This window comes from Lissotriton vulgaris, chromosome 9 (genome assembly GCF_964263255.1).
Source record: "Lissotriton vulgaris chromosome 9, aLisVul1.2, whole genome shotgun sequence".
Taxonomy (NCBI): Eukaryota; Metazoa; Chordata; class Amphibia; order Caudata; family Salamandridae; genus Lissotriton; species Lissotriton vulgaris.
In genome coordinates, this window is record NC_141697.1 from 663,168,131 (window position 1) to 663,190,060 (window position 21,930).

At 44.8% G+C, this 21,930-nt stretch overlaps 1 protein-coding gene across 1 annotated transcript in view; it reads right to left on the reverse strand.

Annotated features, from left to right (window-relative positions):
* Positions 1-21,388, reverse strand: part of LOC147692067 (CLOCK-interacting pacemaker-like) — a 203,358-nt gene extending 181,970 nt beyond the window's left edge. The window contains exon 1 of the mRNA XM_086938369.1: positions 21,227-21,388. The gene's annotated coding sequence lies outside the window, so the exon portion shown is untranslated. The remainder of the gene's footprint in view (positions 1-21,226) is intronic.
* Positions 21,389-21,930: the final 542 nt, after the last annotated feature.

The following is a 21,930-nucleotide window of genomic DNA, read 5'->3' on the forward strand; positions in this document are numbered from 1 at the left end:
TATTTTGAACTTTATGATTTATTCCAACCACTCCTGATTCTGAAATGTAGATGCCAGGCCTGCAACGTTCCAGGATACTAGTTCAATAGTGCTCCCTAAAATATCTACATTGGGGCAAAGGCATGTGATGAGTTTATCAATACTTTGGGGCGCCTCAATTCCGGGAGTCCATATTTTGCAGGGGGCGAGCTGATGTGTGTTCAATATATCTTTTTCTGCCTGCTCCACCGCCTGTGGCCTTGAGCTTGTCAGGGCCGCAATCGGGGCAGGGATGGTGGTCTGCAAGAGACATAAGACATGCATTCTCATTCCAAACCAGGAAACATTTTTATGAAAGAAGCATGTTTCTCTTCATAGGAGCAGGTGATGTGTTAAAAAAAAAAATCTTTTCCGTCAGGAAAGACATCTGGGTGAACATACTAGGCCATTGTCTGCTGCCTACGGCCACTTGACAGGATTCATAAAGGGTAAGTTGTGAGCGCTGCACAGATTTACATTTACAAACCAGTTACCACATAAATAGAGAGGTCTAACTGATTAATGAATAGCGACTGCAACTGATACATAAAGCAACTTGCATTCAGGATGGTATATAATGGCTTGCAGAACATATCTTGTAAGTGGGAAAACTTTTCTGACTCGCAAAATGGGGTTAATACATGGCATATCGCATTTTTCAGTTCGCTGACCCTTTGATTTTGCATATTTCAGGGCGTGTGAGTGCAAAAGTCATTGGTACATAGGGCCCAGAGTAGAAGAAAGTCGAAACTGGGCTTACACAAACACCTAGAATTATGGCAAGATGGTAATGGCCTGTTTTTGGTAGCTGGACTCTAGAAACTGAAGAGGACTGACAGAAAGACTTCCAAGGGCCATAGATTGTACCCTATCCACCAAAGAGTGTTGCCTCTCCTCAGACAACCTAGGTATCTTCCTTAATTCAAGGCTCCTAGTCTTGAAGGATTAGCAAGTCTTTTAGCCATCTGGTTCAAGATCGGATGCTTGTGTAATATTGCACATTTAAACCAGACCCTGAATATCTGGGGTGAAACTCATAAACCAGATTGTTTGATAGTGTGCTTTTCATAGTACTATTTAGGTAAAACGTTACAAGAAGCAGATCTGTATGAATTATTTTTTTTGTGTGGAACAGCTCTACCATTTTTGTCCAACTGAGAAAGCAGGAGTGTGAATTTCAGGGAGCAGGTCTGGGTGAGGGACGAGAATAGCACACGAAAAGACGTTGGCAGGAAGGTTCCCAGGACCCAAAATGATTTGGAAAGAGGGATTTTCGCAGTTGTGATAGTTTTTGGGAACACTGTAGGAGCAGGAATAATTGGAGAAAGGGTATTTTAGTTGGGGAGCTGGTTTCCGATGAAACCCACCAAACTTTAGTTTCTAATCTGGGACTTGAGACACATTCCTGGAAGCAAAAACAGAGCTCAAGAGGGACAATGGCATCACTCTGGGGAGCTTTTGGGATCTACATTGGCAACATATCAAAGATGTGAGTATATTGGTCAAAATAGTGAGCTTTAATGTGGAAGGCCTCAATTACCCAGTCAAGCAACAAGCAATAATTAATCTTTTGAAAGACAGCAAAGGAGAGACATGCCTACTACAAGAAACAAAGTTGACGAGAACAGATTGGTATCTAGATTCTATGTCAGGACCGGAGGCTCAGGTTATGCATTTATTCCTTCACACAAAACTCACAGCAGCCAGAAAAGACAAAAATGATTTTTTCTTTACAACCAGAGAAAAATACATCATTTATTACACAAAACGAACAACATTAGTCCATGAACATCAACTCCCATGAGTTCCAGGTCTGGCATCGTAATGGAGTCCTTCCACTCGGTCTATGACTCCTAGAAAGCTCCAACTCCCTGAGAAAACCTCCTCTTTCTTCCATGCTGCACAGCCAAGTTAAGTTGTTTTCTATACTGTCAAGTATATTTACTGTTTTACTCGTTCTTCAGGGCTTTGGGCCATTATGAGGGGAATCGCGTTGCCTGTATTGCTTATTTGATGTTTTATTCGCAGATTCCCTGACTGTCTCTGATGTTTGACCGCGGGAGCGCTAATCGCTCCTAACGCGGCCAGCCCTTTTGTGGCGGGCTCTGTAGCCCGCCAGGGGGAGCCCGCTCGTCTCGTTGCTCCCTCAGCGTGGTTACTTCAGAGCGAAGCCGCGCTGAGAGTGCCCGAACCCGCCGGAGCATTTCCCCCCTGCCACCAAACCCAGAACGCCCTTCGGGGTCGGTATTGTGCCCCTTTTTACTTTCTGCCGGTCTCTTAAAATCGGGAGGTTGCCTCCTGTTAAGGGTTTTTTCTTCTGTCTATTGCCCATTCCTTGGCAGTTGCCATTCTTACATCTGCTTTGGTCAATCTTTGGGTGTGTGTGTGCACACTTTGTCCCTGCCACTGCTGAGGGCGACCTGAATTGCTGGTGGTAATTCCACTGATTTAGTACAATGGAGCAGGGGGACTATTATGAGGAGGAGGAGGAGTCTACGCAATACATGCCATTAGATGACTCTTTCTTGGAGTCTGTTCATAGCTCCATCCTTAAGTGTCCTTAATAGAATTGAAACTTACCATTACGAAGCTAGGCAAAATTCGATTCTACCCTCAACAATTATTTTCCTCCCACAGTACAAAGGCAGGGACAGAAATTCTATGCAGTAGCTCCTTCAGTGGTGTAATAAAGACAATAATCCCAGATAAAGGCGGAAAATCCTGAGAATGACAACCCAAATTCCAAATACCACATTATACAACAGTTTTGATCTAAATTCCAAATACCAACCAAGAAAGCTTCTTTAAATCTGACAGTCGCGGTACTACAATGCGTGGAGGGGGGAGATAATCATAGAAGGGGTCTTAATTCTAGCTATTCATGGTCAGAGAGATCGCTCTCAGCTGAGATTTGATGGCATGGTGCAACGAGACCAAGATTCTTAAGCTGGTTGGGGGAGGTGAGATGCCTGGAGGAACAACAGAGGGGAACCTTAGACAATACCTAATACTCCCACAAGACTTATGCACAACTAAATCACTCTCTTCTAAGCGCAAACCTCCCGGCATATATACAGGATATCATCGGGCGCATCTGGGAGTGCGACCACAAACTTATTGCAATAGTGATGAGTAGTCCCCTACACAGAGACAGATCTTGGAGAAGAAACAACGTCTTCTCCAAGATCCTGTGGTGGTGGTCAAAATTAGGAAAGCAAACAGAAGACTATCTCTAATAACAATAACCCAGATATTAGTGTACCAACACTATGGGTCACCCTTTAAGCTGATCTTCTTGTAGGTTTTTCACCAGAAGAAAGAAAGGGCAACTTTAAGGAGGAAACTGGAATCATGGCTCTGGGCTATGGAGAAGAACACAAACAAACTGCATCCTCTACCCTCTGGCACAACATCATGACGTTGTATTCCCAGATGAGAGACTTTGAATTAGACAGGGCAGAATACGTAATGCTACAAATCAAACAAAAGTGGCAATGAGGTGAGCAGGCTCTTGGCCTCTCAACTGAAAGCAAAGGTGACCTTGGACATAGTAAATATAATAGTGAAACCCAATGGGGAGCTGGTGCCCAAACAGAAAGGAGTTTCAAAATCAAGCACGAATCCACAAAGTAAAATCGAAATGCAAATGCTTCAGGCGCCAACTCATCATGGAGCGAAAAAAGGCGAGACGAGACAAAACAACACAAACAACCAGTGGTGCGCGAGCACCACAGAGGAGCTGTGGAGGAAGCGCAGCAGCAGCGAGGCGAACGTGTGCTGATGCGCGTGCTAGACACGGACAGGAATGGGCGTTGCAAAGGCGGGACATGCGCCCACCTTTGGCCAATTGCGTGCCTTTTTGGGGGGAAAAAAACACAATAAACCAATGCCTGCCGACGAAAACCTGATCACACGCACAAGCGTGTGGTCAGCTTTCAGAACCCTCTTACTACTAGCTCTCAACATGGAGAAGGCGTTTGATAGGGTGGACTGGAAGTTTATGGCAAGGATATTTCATACTATAGGCTTTGGCCCATGCTTCCTTAGGTGGGCATTAGCCTGATACAGTTCTCAATGGCATTTAATAAATCAAACAGAAATATATCCTCCCCATTAAAAATAGAAAGAGGCACGAGGCAGCACTGTCCACTCTAAGCGCGTCCATTTGATCTCATTAAGAAGCCTGTGCCAAATGCCATCAGGCAGGAGATAAACTGGGTTGGTTAGGGTACAGATGAATAGGAGCTCAACATGTCTGCAGATGATAGATTAGTATCCCTGACAGACCCAAGCATGGCCCCAAACTGTAGGAAAGTGCGCCATTTTGCATGGTGAACTCCCCCTCCCAATTCTTGACGGATATCTGATGCACTTTGAGTGTGCAGTGGGTGCCTACCAATCAGGTTCTCAATGCCTGTGGTCTTTCCCAAAACTGTACCATGGTTTTCACAATTGGCACACCTCTAGCCCACATGCAAGACCTTTGTAAAAGGTACCACTGGTACCAAGGGACTTGTGGCCAGAGATGGACTCTAAGGGCTCCCCCATATATATTTTGTGGCACACTCAAAGACCCCTGACCAAAACATGGACACTGCCATTGCAGACTGAGTTTTGGTAAAGACAAAACTCAAGATTCGACATGGCACACATCCCTGTGTCCCATACTCACAAACCCCTGTCTGTGGCCCAGGTAAGTATAATTCTAGATGCGCTCAATGGTTGGACACCACATGAGGACCTTTGAATACCATCATTTTAATTGACTTTGGTGTTTCATTTTACCCTAACATGAATGTATATCCTGCATGTGCCTTGTTTCCCTTGAAGATTTCGTAATTTTAAAGCGGGAGCGGTCACAGAGTAGAACAGCTTACCAAGAACAGAACGTGGGGGTGGGGAGAGAGAGAGAGAGAGAGAGAGAGAAAGAGAGAGAGACTGTTTGTCTTGTAGTGCAGTGTTATGAGCAGTGATGCTCAAATGTGCATTGTATTGTACATTGGCAGAAGAAGTGTGTGATGCTATAGGCAGTGGTGCACAAATGTGCATTGTGTTGTACATTGGGAAGTATTATGAAGTTCTTACTATTGCCTTTGACATGCCCTCATGTCATCTTGAATTCGGACTCTGTTTTGCTTGAGCTTTTTGCGCGCACAGGCAGGCCCCCAGAGTTCTCAAGTTGTTTGGGTTAAACAGTTCAAGGTTGCTTTGTTTTTGAGAGGAGATTGTTGAATGTACCGCCAGAGGCTTTTGTAAGCTTCGTTAAGATGAAGGCCGGAACATGCGAGAATGCAGAGGGAACGTGGGAATTCTTTTGCCTTTGGAATGCTTGCATGGAAGGAGGCCAATTCCAGTAAGTTTCCTTGGTGCAGAGGGAAGGTCCCTCAAACCTTCTAGTGTGTTTTGAGACTATAAAGCTGAGGCTTGTTGATTTAGAAACCAGAATTGCTTGAGCCGGAATGTGGATGCATTGTCAGTGCAACAATGCCAGGTTTTGCTGAGTCTCTTGTCCTCGGCTGTGAATTCCCCAGTCTGGAGGGGCCAAGATGAAGTTTTCAGCTGGTGATGTATCTTGTTTTTGATTAGTGCCAATGTGATGAGTGGCTGTTTGTGTGTGCATATTCAGTTTCCAGTGGCTATAATCATCTGAGGTGTTTTCTTTGAGTATTGACTTTGTGATGTGCCAGTGAGTGTGAACATCCAAACTATTCCTCTGATGTATTTAGTGTATATATCTATCTGATTTCCTGCAAGACGTCGAGTATAACTTGCTTATGCATTATTCTTGGGTTTATTATTATCCATGCATTTAACTGTTGAATTTGTCAAGTGTGTTATTATTGCTTGTGTATGTGTGCATACGCTCCCCACCCCTGGCAAAGCCTTTCTGTTGGAGAGCATTGCATAAATAAAACCCCAAGCCTTATTCTGAAGGCCAGTCTTGGATGTGCTCCATTTTATAGAGTAAAACCCCTTTCTAGGTGGTGTTGTGTTCTATGTATTGCTTCGTCATGTTTGAGCCACTGTGTGGGAGTGGTATTCAGTTTTATCTGACTGAGGGTGAAGCAAGACAGCTCTAAGGCAGGGTGCACTAAACCACAAGTGAGGGCATAGATGGAGGAGTAATATGCCCCCAAAGTGTTTGTGCCCATTCACATACATTTTCAGTGCTGTGGAATCATATTAAGTGCATAAGCTTAGAGCTTGTCATTACGAACTTCACAGCTCCATGAAGGCTTTACTGAAAGCTAAGAAGTTTGGTATCAAACTTCTCAGCATATTAAACCCACACTAATGCAAGTGTTGGATTTACTACAAAACACACTCAAAGGAAAAACTACCAACTCTCTAGTGTGCAGCTCGCTGGTCTGTACCAATCTGCCACACACAGACATGTTTCTGACCCCCCTGAGGTGCAAACCTTGTGTTCTCGTGGGTCAGGAACAAAGCCTGCTTCGGGTGGAGGAACTTCTCACCCTACAACTACCCCCCCCCCCTCAAAGGAGGGACAGCATTCAGGGTGGGTAGCCAGAAATGCTTCCTGCCCTTTGTTACACTGACCAGGCTCTCTCCAGCTAGAGGAGATTCCCACCCACTGACCAAGCTTGAAGCAATAGAAAATTAGTAGCCAGGAGAGATGTGCCCCCCTCTCTGTCAGAACCAAGCCTAAGGTGTCCTGGACCGAGGTAACCCCATCCTTAGGACCTCTTAATCTTGAATCAAAGGATCCTACTTAATCAGGTTAGGGGATGCCCCCTCCCCAAAGGGAGGAGGTATACAAAGAGTAGTCACCCTAAGGGCAAGTAACCCATTGGCTGCCAGTCCCTGTAACTCCCCCAAACGAAGTATTTAGGGGCACCCCTAAACCTCGCTACTCAGATTCCTACAACCTAAGAAGAAAAGGAAGAATAAGACGCCATGCAGCCGAGCCTGGATGACTACTACTGATTTGGCCCCATCCCTACCGGTCTCCTGCTTGAAGACAATGCAAAGAAGATGACGCCTGTCCTGTGGCCAGCGACTTCCCAAGAACCCCGGGAAAACTGCCACACTTCAACAAAGACCAGATCTCCAAAGGACACCTGACCTATCCAGAAAACTAACTTCAAGGACTCCAGATCAGCGACACCTGCCCACATAGAACCCGACTCCCATAGCCAGAGTCTGAGTGCTTACCTGTCCAGTGACATCTGAACAGCGATCTAGGCCCAGACTCCATCAGTGGCTGACCTCTCATAGGCCTCACAAAGTCACCTGCAAACTCTACACGAAAGGTCCCCCTGAGAGGGACTGGCTCCAACAAGGAAAATCGGACACCAAAAGGTACCCCTGCATCATGAGCTGGCCGGCCTTGGGGAGCTCTACCAATGGTGCCCAGACCTCCCTCTACAATGCAACTTACCTGTCCAGCCAATGGTCACCTTCATCCAGCCTCCTGGTCCGAGCCTGCAGCCTCTTTGTGAGACCAAGATTACCCATTGAATATCACTGGGTGCCCAATGCAGATTTGTACCCTGCACTCGGCCACCCCTGTGCCACTGATGCTGCAGCTTTGATGCTGCCTTGTGGCCCCCCATGTCCCCCTTAACCCCGAGGCCTGTGCCCTGAAACTGCCGGTACCTACCTGCAACCTGCACCTCTTGTGGGTGCCCCCAGTCTCCACTGACTAACACTGAGGCCCAGTGACCTCTGGAGCCGGGAGCCCCAGGGCCTATAGTGGTGTAGTACCTACCTTAAACTGAACCTTTCCCAGAGTTGGTCTAAACCCCTGAAGACTGGAAGATTAAGACCTATACTTACCTGTTATTGCATATAACTGTTCTCCTCCTATAGAATTGCATTTGATTTCTCCCATTGAATTCAAAAGTCTATCTTTTACAGTTGCTAAATTCTACTGTTTCTGATTGACAATACTAAAGTATTCCTACTACTGTAAAGCATGTTACTGCCTTGCAAAACAATTCCTGCAGCATCTTGAAATGTATTATTGCTATTCTTGAAACTGAGTGCCTCTTGGTTCGGAAATAATAAAGTAATAACTTTTTATACAAAACAAATAGTCTTGGACTGCAGTCTTTGAGTACGTGTAATAATGTATGGCCTGAGTGTGTCAAACAAATGCTTAACACAGCCCTTTGATAAGCCTAACTGCTCGACCGCACTACCACAGATAGAGCATTTAGTATTATCTACTTAAGCCTCTGTAAGCCTCTGGGGATCCATTGGTCTCTGTGGCACACTATACCTTACTATGGTATAGTATAGTATGTACAGAGCCAGCTACCTACATAACCCCCCCAACCCCCGTTGAAGGACTGTGGGTCTAAAAATGGCTTCTAGCCTTAAAATTAAAAAAAAACAGCTTAGTAAGAAGCCCACGTTCTAAACCCGCTACCACACCAGTTGGATTCTAGATTCGAAGTGGGATGTTGAAACTAACTTACCTAGGAATCCAGCTCGGTTGTTCCACAGCCCAGGTGGTGACCTTAAATTACACAATAATGCTGACTAAACTGAAACATTACATTATAAAGTCTCGGCCCGAAACCTGTACCTGTTCCCTGACTAATACCTTGGTTGTATCAGTCCGTGTACTGAAGCAGCTTCAGAATTCAAAAAATATTTTTATAAAGGAAAGTAAAGGCTTTGCGGCTTCCTAGCTGACAACAATAAAGACCAGTCACATTAGGGCGGTGGGCCTGGCAATTCTACACAGACTTTCCTAGATAGAGCTGCCTAGCTGAGATATCTGGTGGAGTGGGAAAGCACGTCTCCTACATTTATTACCTCATAACTGGTACACCACTATTGCTGGCCCCATGGCTACGCCGCCACCAAAGAGGTATTCCTCTCCGATAACAAGGGTCATTCTCTCCTTCTAGGACAAAGTAGGAGAAATTATGGGGTGGGCTGCATTTTCATCTTTATTTACGCTCTTTTTGTTTTAACAATGACTTTTCACCTTCTTTGGGAAAACATCACTTTCCGAGAAGAAGAGCAAATAAATGCGTCATGGTTTGCTTATAGTTCTAGGTGAGTGCAATCAAACCTTTAGAAGACATTAAAAGACACCAGTCGCAAACGGGCAGATTCTCAGAATCTGCCCCTTTGCGACCGGTATTTTTGCATTCGGGATGCATCATTCCAAATGCAAAAAAATCGCAATTTAAGGAATCTCTAAATTGAGATTCCTTCAATTGCGATTGCATTTAAGGAATCCCAAATTGAGATTCCTTAAATGCAATGCATCAAAGTAAAGAAATTAGCGATTTTGCTAATAGGAGTAGCAAATTACCATGAAGTTGAACTTCATGGTAATGTGCTAAAAATTTGAAAAATGCACTTTTGTGCATTTTTCAAAGTTTCATGTTGCGCACACACATGCCATTAGGGAATGTTTGTGTGCAACATATGTGCACAGATCAATCTCAGGGGTACAACAGGTTGTCATTTTGACACCCTTGTACCCTTGAAATTGCATGAGCAATTTGAGAGTACCTACTGGCACTCGCAAATTGCGCATGCAATCTACATTACATTCCTATGGGACTGGAGGCCCATAGGAATGAATGGGACAGCATTCATTAATTGTGACTCACAATTTGCGAGTAGCAATTAAGGAATGTGTAGGAATCGCTATTTTTATAGCGACTCCGAAATTCCTAAATAGCGGTTCCTTAAAGATCGCTATTTAGGAATCGCAATTCCTTCTGTTGATGCATGTGGCTGAATGTAGCTTATTAGAAGTGGAGATGTTTGCATAATCTCAGGTCCGCCATTGGTTGAAAAATGAGCTGCATGACCAACACCATATATTCCATCTGTATGAACGCCTACGGGATAAAGGCCTGATGAACAAAAACACCAGCAAAGAAAAGGTGTGATAGAAAAGTAGGCAAATACATCTTGATTGAGAACTGTAAGCAGGTTTATCACAAAGAACAGATATGTGAAGGGAAGAGAAATATTTAAAGAACATAGAGAATCCACCCATGAATGATAGGCGAAGGAGAAGGGGGAACAGGTTTTAGAAAGGCAAGTGTTTCCTACAGTGGTGGGAAACACTTTGTGTTTCTTAAATACCCCTCACACACCAAAGGGCCCTTGGTGTCATGCTTCATCATAGGGGTCTTCGCGTCACTCTACGGAATGCGGCGTGCTGCTAATCAACAAATACGCGGGAGCACTGATGTAATCTCTATGTGTGGTGTGTGAGGTTGGTGAGTGGTAGGGTCAGATGTGAATGGATTAGTGAGTGTTTAAAAAATACCTGGCAAGTGAGGACTAAAAAAAACTTTTAATATGCCTCCGTGCTGGTATTGTTAAAAAGGTGTGATGGAGGTTTTTATGTTTATTTAATGTACATAACCTTCTGTGTGTGCGCCAACATGTTTGGAAGCGTAAAGCTTCTTCTTCAGGACATGTGCACAGATCCCTACCTTACTCACATGACAGATTTATGCTGTCTCAACATAAATAATATTATGTGTGGGAAATAGCCATATGTGCCTAGTATGGTAGAAAGGGCCTGAAACAAGGTACTGCCTTCAGTGTCAATTTGCTAAGATGAAGTCATGGGCATCATGAGCCTGCGAGGACGTTGCGCTTACTAGCACTAAGCTTAGAGGTACTTCCTGCTACCAACGATCCTAGTACCGCTCTGGGTCCCATCTCCTGCGGTTAATGCTAAATCCCGCTGGAATGCACAAGTAGTAAGTCAGTGCTGTTTTATGATTATTTTTCTAAAATATTAGCAAAGACACTGTTTTTTTGGGGTAGCTGTTATTTCTTTTTGGAACACACAATACTGCTAACACAAAGTCCCTATCCTGCTGTAGAACAAAAAAATACATGGCTGCTCCAACTATTCTCACGAAAGGAGAAACATAATGACAGGGGGTGGAATGATTAATGCCCCCTTTTTTCCAGTACATAAAGCAATCCTGTACAAAAGAGGTCTCGTTTGAAGCAGACAATAACACCGCTCTCAAACAGCTAACAAGACTAGAGGCGACCAAGACTTGCAACAGACAAAATGAAGGAACCATATAAAGTAATGCTGTGCTATGAAACACAAAAGAGAAGCCACTTAGTGTGTTTTTTTGTATGTTTTCAATGCTTTTTCTGATAAATGTCTGAAGTGACGGTTCCTTTTTATCAGGGCTCAGAGGTAACAAGTCAGCTTGATGAATGCAATTTAGACAGACTATGACCTGGCACGTCAGCACCAGGACTAAATTTCTTAATTGTCTATTAGCAAGTAATTAAGTCAAATATCCTGTCACTAGTCATGATGGGATAGTGAGCAAGCACTGGCAGGGGGAATATTCAATGTAGCTCTAAGAAAGAAGCAGTCGTCAAAGCCAAAGTTGTTGGCAAGTGGAGGAAAGAAAATGGCCTCCTTCCCGAGAGGGAGCAACAACAAAATACAAGCAGTAGAAAACAAGAAGGCTGGCGCTGCTTTGGAATACATAATGAGAATACATTCTAATTGTGCGTTTCACAGGATTGTCAGCCATCTCACATGCTGATGTCGAGGGGAGGGCTAGTGCGGGGTACCTTGAGCCCGGCAAACAGGGTTTGTTTCGCGGAGGCTCAACTTACAGAGTGTCTGCGTATATTGCTTAATGTAAAGTACCCAGATACCTGAACTTGCAAAAGAAAAAAATACAAAACACAAATAAGCAGAGCTTACCTGGCTCGGAGATGGACACAAGTTAGAACTGCTCTGCCGCAACTGGCCAACTATCCTGCAGAATTCTAATTTTTAATTTGCATCCTCACCCCAAACTCGGCGTACTAGGTGGTGGAGCGTAGAGTAACCCTGAGAGCCATTTGTGAGGCCCTGCCGTGCCTGGGAAAATCGATTTTACTGCGGGCAAAAGAGCGGCCAACGTGTGGAGAACCTGGTGTCCTTTACTGGGTATCAGCGGAGAGCGGCCCAACGACACTGCAAGAGGAGGAGCTGATCACTCATCTGCATTTGAGAGCGAGGTGTGGTGGATCCCCTTGTGACGCTTGCTGAGCCACGCTCTTCCCAGGGACATCGGGATCTCTGCGGGCCTGGTCGGGGCCTACCTGCGGCGGGCACAGCGGCCTTACCTGTGTGCCAGCTGGGGACGTCCTGTCGGTGCTGCAGGAGGAGCCCACCAGACATATGGAAGAACAGTGGCTGCGGCCTGTAGTGCCGAGGGTCCTGTGACTTCCTGCCCCTGTGGGGTACATCGGTGACCAGATCAAGCCCAGTGGTAGAGGAGAATCAGCTGTAACAATCCGAGGAGGCCTGAGGTGAGCGCGGCAGTGGTCCCCCACCCCCCCTTTTCTGAACCAGATATCAAGCAAGCATAAAAGGGGGCTCCAGAACTGTGCTGGACTGTACGAGGGCATTGCCGTTTCCCTGGTGGGCTGAAGGCAGCAGATAACTTGCGTGCAGCATGGGGAAGCCAGAGAAAGCACAATCCAAACTCCAGTTTGAACCTAGAAAGTCGCAGAGGCAACTGGACCATGATAAAAAGGCCCACGAGTCAGGATCTGATGCCAGTGAAGCAAATCAGGATACAGATCTCAAGCAAATATTGGCGACCAGGCAACACAGCTTCAATAAAATAGATGGGCTTAACTTTCGGTAAGGCCGCTTGCCTCTCCGGCTCAGTCTGTGAAGTCGATGGTGACTGTTTGTTCATCACGCGTTTCATATTGCGACGGCCCCTGCGAGGTTTCGATTGAGTCTCGGCCGTCTTTTCCCATCGTCCAGCGCCGTCCGTTCCCGCACGATACTTTTCAAGCCAGTGCCACACATCATCTGGTGTGTCGACGGTCGTATTCCCGTCCACCATCACCTTCAAGCGTGCCGGAAATAACAGAGCATACTGCATACCCTCCTCGCGAAGGGCCCTCAAAACCGCCAGAAATTAAAAGCGGCTCAGTTGGACCTCCTGGGAATAAGACTGAGGCATGGTCTACTCGATACGGGCCAGACGTCCGGGCATTCTGTAATATAATGTTGCGGTCTTTGAAGTGTAACAGACGTGTGACCACTGGTCGGCGAGGACGGCCCAGAGCTGGCGGGCGGGTACACGATGGGCCCTTTCCAGCGTATAGAACTGCGACAAACCCTTGGGGCGACCATATCACACAACCATGCTTCTAGGTAGGTGACCATGCTGTCCCCTTCAACTTTTTCGGGTAGGCCCACCACCCGAATGTTTTTGCGCCTGTTGCGCCCTTCTGCATCTTCTGCCCTCTTCTCCAACTGCTGTACTCTGCGTAATAGGTCACCCACTGACGCCTCTGTCACCTTTTGGGCTGGTTCCAGCTTTTCCAGTGCACGTTCTGTGCTTTTGACGCGGTCAGCTAGCTTGCCATAATCCACCCGCAATAATCTGAGGCTCGGAGACACCTCCGCTATATCATGGCGTAGTGCCTTTTTCGTGTCCGATATAGCTTTGAGGATCTGTTCCACCTGCTGTTGCTGCAGCCAGACTTTCAGTCGAGCCTTGTTCCTGGTTCTCAAGTGTGTCCGTCGTGGTTTCCCCATGTTCTAACCCCAAAAGCAGGTCTCCAGCCCAAAGATAGAGGGCTATGTGCCTCCAGCCGTGTTCTCCGGGGACTAAGATATATGCACCAGTTACTCCACTCTGCTTCCATGCTCGCGGCTGGTCAACATCGCTGCAGGGTGACCCCTTGGCTCGTCGAGCACAGATTGGGAGCCAAGACTGCTAGCCACCGCTAACCAGAGAGGCGACTCCACCAGTCACCGTCCTTGGATCCACCAGGAATTGGCTTTTTTCAATCGCGTTGCTTTCCTGACCACTTCGACCACCCTTTCGGCAGCCAGGGTGATCCGCTCTCGAGGGCCACCACAGCTTCTCCAGCTGCTACGTCAGTCGTGCCAAGGCCATCCCCACCAGGGCCTCTCGTCCACCACCAAGTAGATCCATCCGCCCCGAAGCGTCTGACTCGGGTCGGTCTCTGGGATGGTGTCACAGAAGGGAGGGGGATAACAGCTATCCCCACACCACCTCCAGATCTGATGTGCGGCCACCTTGTGCACGCCGGAAAGTCCCCAATTCTCCAGTCCCTCTGAAAGCTGGGCCGCCAAACATCAGATCACGGTGCGAAGGGGAGCTTCTTCGTTCGGGTTCACCCTACCGTGGGCCAGGTTCCCCACCACCACATGTGCAGGGTGCGAAGGCACAAGGGGGGGGTCCCCGCAATGTTCACCCAGTCTAAGTACCTCCGCGGCCGCTCGTCCAGGCCACCTCAGCCGGCGGCCGATCCGTGTCACCAAGCCTGTACTCGGCCACCCGCCAGGCTCAGGATGGTCCCCGCTGCCTACGGTGTCTAGCCCTCTTATCAGGGCACAGGCGCCATAATGAGCTTCGTCGTCCGATGTCGCCGACTGCTATCCGCGTGGGCGGCCGCTATCTGATATGGCGACTCCTGCTCCACTCCGTGCGCCGCGCCTCGCCTTAAAGGGACGCCGCCAGTGTTTTACGGCCTCCAGGGCACCTCCCAGGTCGGCGTCTGCCATGTAGCTTGGTCCACCCCAGTCAGCAAGTCCACTCTCAGCGCGGTCAGCTCCCGCACCCCGCTTCGGCACAGAGCTCCTCCGTTGCCGGATTGCTGCTCCCCTCTGGCGGACTCCTATTTGCGCAAGGCCGGGATGTTAGGCCCTCCGTAGGCCGCAACCAAGTGTTGTATTTTTATCTAGGAGCCTAATTTGATATTCCCGATTCATGCCCTTATGTTGTTATAACTAATAATATCCTTATAAAAGGCATAAGAATCATACCCATATTTAGTAATAGCCCAAGCAGTCCAAAAACGGCAAGGCTACTCCCATAGACTCCTAGAAAGCACAACGCGTTCTTTAAACAAACCAAGCCTCCAGCAGCTCGGGAAAACACCCTGCTTTTGTTTTGATTTGCAGAAGAACTCCTGTAGTCCAGAAAGAACTGTTGATTCTTAGTGAAGTCTTATGTCCAACCTTACGTCAAACCCGGCACCTCTCAGGTATAAATATACCAACAATGCCTTAAGCAAACACACGGTGCTGGGAGCACAGCGACGTTCTACTTGCCCGGGAGCCCAGCTGTTACGAGAGCCGAAGGAAACCGCCCCTCCCCTTGACGCACTGAGAGAGACGCTGTCTTTTTCTTCAGCCGAGAAAATCCAGCTCCGGTGTTCCCAAGTCACCCTCGCGGGTTGCTGGGAGATCGAGTTCTGAGAAAGAGATACAAGACATCCTTCATTCTATAACCAAGGTACAGAGCTGATTAAAACCTTAGAGAGAATTCTTGATTACGATTCTTGGCAAAGAAAACCTAACTTAACTTAAAACTGCAACTTACTTACTCCTTCCCACGTATTAGGCTTAGGTCAGGTACACCGGGGTAGGCGTATCTTAGAAGCACCAGTTGAGTTTGTTAGTCAATGTTTTTATGTATGTAAATATTTTATCCATTTTAAAGTATCATATGGCTAAGAAACCATATCAATGCTTTTACAGTATTATTTCATAATACTCCTTTTACTGTACGCACTACTTAATGCTAAGTATTGCAATTGTGGCAATTCATTTCTCTTGCATGAGGAAGAAGACTGCTCATTAAAAAAACGGCTGTCTCTCTATTTCTCTGCACTCTGGTGAAATTAAGCATGCACGATTGACTGAGTAAAATAGTTGTCTATTGTTTTCACACGACTCTAGAGATATACTCTTTATTCTGAGGGAGCAAAGTTGTCATGTTATATGGTTGTCAGAAGCTAATCCCTTTCTTGTCTGAATCAGAGAAGTTAACTCCTCCCTGTTCATTCGAGAAAGTTTCTAGTGGCCTCTGAGCTAGCTGGCAAAACTAATTAGGTCTAACATAGTCAGTAGAGACCTAGAGACCTCAGTCCTACGTCTACACTGCTGTTTATGTTATTCCAATGCGCAGAGCCTATTGGGAATATAGGAACTACACTACACAAGATGGCCGGACCCCTCCAGGGGGAGCGGCAGCAATCGCCAAGCGAGCGGCCCCCGGGGACCCCTATTGAAGCTCAATTATCGTGTGAGCACCTCTCATCCCTGGGGGGCCCCCTCGGAGCCGCAAACACCGCCAGGCGCATTTTGATGACAGGATAAATATTGAGGCCGACACGGAGCTCTCAGCTCATGCGTCCATGCTCGATGGTGGTCAAGCTACGCCCCCACCCAACTTTACAGCTCACATACCTTCATATATGACAAGAAGGTATACAACCATTCATTATACTTCATGATCAGAGTGCCCAGAATTAGATAATATGACTCTTTGCCAACATGGTTTATAATGAAACCAATGGTCTGGGGGAAATTCACTGATAGACTAAGAGCCCATCAGCAGGTTTTATGCACACTCAGAGGGGACCAACCATTCTCTTTATGGTGTTGGTTTGAAAGATTAACCCATTATATTTGCACTAATAACCATATAATGGCTTTCTCAACTTATGATAATCTAAGGACCTATTAAAGTGTGTAACTGAGGCACTAACCCTCCTCCTTAATAGATTAGTCTCCATTTTTAGCCCAGAGTAACTACATCATTACTCATCTAGTAGCTTCCATGTTCACTCTAAACCCACCTTGATCAGGGCTTGTAATACATATGCGGGGACAAAGGCTCCTGATTTTCAAACTTGCTCGGCAAAATCCTCTGAAGGTATCAATTTCTATTAAATAAAACAACACGAAATGTTGTACAAGAGTTTTATCCTTCGTGTACTTTCCTGACCTACATACTTTCTTAACCTACCTAATTGACGGTTTGAAGGAAAAATACCACTGTCAGAATCTATAGTTTCCCGGTCCGATGCCAGGTCCAGCTTCACGTAGGTTTTTGTTCCGCCTAAACATGATATAAAAGCGCAAAATATGGAACTCATGCTGTTAATGCCATATTGGAATTCAGCTATTCTAACAAGACAAGCAGGCGATTTACCTTAAAATACGATATCCAAACATGAAGTTATAGGTGGAGCACTCAATAAGTATAATGCTTTTTCATAGGACTCGCAAGCCGTCTGCAATTAACAGGCTACATGTGGATATTTTCAAACAGGATATAAAAAATGCAGAGTATGTGCCCCAAGCTATTAAATGCCCTATGTGAAGTCGGCTATTCTAGCAAGCAAAGCAGGCAAATTACCTTAGAATACGATGTCCAAACATGAAATTATAAGTGGAGATTTCAATAAATATATTTTTTCATAGGACTCGCAAAAAAACCTGCATTACAAACAAGAAGTGTCAACCGGCATTGTTGCTGCCTGTCCCAACCTTTGCCAATCTGTAATCTTTGAGGCATAAATAAATATGGACAGGAAAGAACTGACGCAGGGGAGAAAGATCCTGTTTTTAAACAAAACCCCAACATCCATCACAGTCTCTTACTAAGGTGCCCCGCGATGTTCTAACAATAAAACATCCCAACCCACTAACACACTTACCGGGATTCAAAAATCTCAGCGTCTGCAAGTGTATCCTTTTCGTATTTTTTTCCCCTCATTGCTAGCCATCTATATATATATATATATATATATATATATATATATATATATATATATATGTCTCACGATCGCGTCGACACAGAAACCGGACTATTATGCTGATATCCGGTTCCCAGAAACGACGGACATCTTAGAATGGAGTTGGCCCCGTTATTCATTATCGTTTTACCCAACTACCCAGATACTAATTTAGGGATGAAGGGGAATATATATATATATATATATATATATATATATATATATATATATCTATATCCAAACAAGTTGGCTTTCCTTTCCCGGCCTGTGCGGCGCTCTTGTGGGGTGCGCAACTCCTGCGGTTGAAAGCCCAAAATGCTACCAATAATTCCAAAACTCCCCGGTCTCCGAGGAAAATGAGCCGCACTCGTTATCAAGTTGGTAATCCAAAATATTTTTATTCTTTCACTCCTTCTGTGAGCATTTGTAATCCTTATGCGAAGACAGGCGCTGGAGATATATATATATATATATATATATATATATATATATACACACACATACATACACACACACACACACTTGTGGATGAAGAGAAAACAGCCAGCCAGGGCAAAAATCTGGATACAATGAGTCACAAAGAAATAAAATATCCAAGAAAGAAGTGACTCAAACAGATAGATTCACCGAAGAACAAAAATATATTTCCACTACAACGTTTCAGCTTCCGCCTTCCTCAGGTAGTTTAAAAAAAAACTACTTGAGGAAGGCGGAAGCTGAAACGTTGTAGTGGAAATATATTTTTGTTCTTCGGTGAATCTATCTGTTTGAGTCACTTCTTTCTTGGAGATATATATATATATATATATATATATATATATATGAACACCCAGTCCTGCTCCCAAAGAAGAAGGCACGCACACGAAGCTGTCAGGATATGGCTTATTTATTGCATGGGTCTCCCTCGACCCCGAGCTCAGAGAGACGCGTTTCGCCTTCGCAGAAGGCTTTCTCAATCTCTATATCTATATATGGTCAGATATTAATCATGCACTGCTGAATTTATAAATCATAACCGGCACATAGCACTCAATCTCCAGATTTATCGTGTGCTATGCACCGTTGTAAATTATGGGCATGCGAAGAATTTATCTACCATAGCTGCATATTAATTTCGACAGGCCATTATTCGATTAGTTCATATATCTAGGACCTCCTATTGGTCAAACCGACCAGTAACATATTCAGACTATCATTGTAAATAAAATAACTTGAACTACCCAATAACCTTTATACAATGATTTAAGAGATGTAGGCATTGTTGATTGAGGGAGCACAGGTAGTTTAATTGGCCAATGATCTTGATGTATATATGTTTCTTTATTTGTTCATGTGATTTGATTATAGAGTATCCAACAGTTAAAAATAATGAATAAACTGCATACTAGTGTATAGGAACTGTTTGTGTATATGAATTGTTTATTGATATGATCATATTGATCTGCATATATACATATATACTTTCTGTGTTTTTAAGATATTTGAAGTGTTGTGATATGATTAATGTCATTTTTAAAGCCTGAAGAAGGTGGTTGGGCCTGTGAGACCACCGAAACGAGTCGCTTCTTGGTCACTTTTAAAGAGAACTTTCCCCTTTGGGGACAATATGGTTTGTGATTTACTATAACAAAGTTTTTATTTGTATATGAATATTGATTTTTCACATTGTCACACACTTTTTTTTTTTATCTGTGGAGTTGCACTTCGTCATGTTTTTAATTGTGTTATGATGAATTTAGAATGTACAAATAAAACAATTTTTAGATTAATTGGATAATACGTTAAGCTCCTATTGGGTGAGTGTGTACTAATACGTGGGTTATGAGAGTAGAGTTACAAACTAATAGTGGTGTGTTGAATGCAGAAATTCCCAAGGGGGTCTAATTTTTAAGACATTGCGTCAAGTGGCGTCCTGTCCCTTTGGCAGAGTAGGACCCCTCATTTGTTTTGGTATTTATTCAGCTCTTACTACTCTTATGTGGGGGTGCTCAATAACTAGTCTACATGAGTAGAATGCTTCGCCATGTAGGGTGTGTTGTTGGAAGGAAGTTTTTATCCCATGTGGGAAGTATTTTGACATCATGAGCAAAGACCACTGAGGTTTAGTTATCGTGTAACGGGACGCAGTGCGTAGCAGTGTGTTGGATAATGAAGTGTAATAGACGCACATATTTTTTCAGCATGACATTAGCTTTGAACAGCTCTGCAAGTTCCTTTGTGATATTACATGTGTTACTGTCAGCCTACCTAGTTACTGCAATCTAAGAATGTGTATATAGTTGTGGCCCCGAGCTGGGATGGTTGAGGGAGAAGTGGAGAGATCTGTTGGGATGAGAATTAATATTATCCCATATCAGAGTGTCTATGTGAGATATATAGATGTGGTCAGATTGTATAGGTGTCAAATGTAGATATTTTCCAAGTCATCAGCATTGCTGCACTAAACACCACAAGTAAAAGGCATACCAAAATGGAGCTGCTCCTTGTCCGGTTGTGAAAGGCATGTCATGAGGAATCAACAACCTACAAGCAGCAGCAGCCTGTCCAAAACCATCCAACACAGCACCAGGCACATCTCCAAGATCACTAGAGGTTGGGCGAGTCAATAAATTAACAGGGAGAGCGGAGCCAAGGTCAGGCTCGGATCGAGGAGCCAGTGCAAATGTAAATCATACAACAAACATCACTTAAAATATAATAAACTCTCTCGAAAATAAAAAATTTTTTAACGTGGAAGCTTTGACATTAATACGTCGCATTATAGCATTGTACTGAGAATTACATATTAAAAGTGATAGTTATTAAATCTAAACCAGTAATAAACTAAGAGGCAAAACAGTTGTCAAGTACATGGCCCAGATTATTACAGAGAAACATTATAGTCTATTAAATCAAACGCAATAGTTTTTGTACAAATGGTATTCGGAAATCACATACTCTAAAGGACTCTCATAGGATTCTGAGGAAATAAAGAGTTTTGGTGAAATTAACTAAATGCCTTAGACTACACAATTTAAGTTGGGAAGCCGATATTCATCCAGGTTTTCTGGTTTCACTTATAATAAATCATCCACAAACAAGTACCCATTAGTCTTTATTTATGTGAAGGCTTGTTTTTTCTGTGATTTTTTAGGCTGTTTTATATAGACAGAACTCCACCTGAAGGTATTGGTGAGGTCAGGACTTTTCATGGGAACCTGTTGCATTACATAAGGTCTAGTTCATTTTTTATGGGCGTGGAGATTTCAGAAGATATGCCGATAATCACAGGACGTTGAGCAGAAGCGAGACTCAAAACTGGTACCCCAGTTCCAAAGTCGGCAGCTCTGCTCCGAACGCCACATCATGGGTAGAGGGAGGGTGGCAGGTAAAAACACATGAGAGCTCGGCTCGTTATGGGCTCGCGGTTCCAAAAGGACCTTGCGCTAAGCCAGACTTCGGGCTAGAGTTTTCGCTCGCCCACCTCTACTGGATTAGGAACATAACCTCCTACTGTGAGAGTTCGAACACCTACACATCATATAGCACATAAATCGTCCACATTTCGACAAAACGCCCGCCCTCTCACAAAATACAACTCCCTGCCACATACAATAACATCAATCAGATAAAGGCCGCCGTCACCGAGTACACCTCTGCCAAGCCTTCTCACCCTCTGCTCCGAGGTCCTTCAGCTCCAAGTACCCGTAATGACGCCTACGGTTGTGCGGTATCTCCGAGTCGTGAGCGTTACTCGTGCCTAAGCGCTGTTATGCATTTATCCACATTAAAAGGAGTCGCTTCCTTAGCAAGAAAACAGACTAGCGCTCTGTCCAATTGACAGCTTCCAAATACAGGCTACTCCATCCAGAATGGATATCAACCGACCAATCAGGCTGGAGGGCGGACCCTTAGAGCGCGCACCCGGCTGTGATCTCGCCCTACGTCAGAGGGGAGATTACAAATACAGCTGTAAGCTAATTATCTCCACTCCCCCGTCGGTTTGGTCTCCCCCACGTGAAAGGGGAGCTTAATTTATTTATTTTATTTTTATTTATTTATTTATGCGATTTTATATAGCGCGGACTTTACCTGAAGGTGTCAGAGCGCTTCACAATAGGAACAGCAATGATACATGTGGAGAAGAATTACAAGTGAACAAATTACAAAAGCAAACGTTAGGTTACATAAATCAAAAGTGACAATAGTGAGCAACCAAAATACATGAGGTAGCAATCGGTACATTACAGGAGGAAAAAGTGATAAGTGTGCAGGTTACAAAAGCCTACAAAGTACAAGTAGAGGTATAATACTGCAATAAATGACACTCCCGCACAAGAACAAGCGTTACATAGGCATTGGTGGCACTTGTGCAAG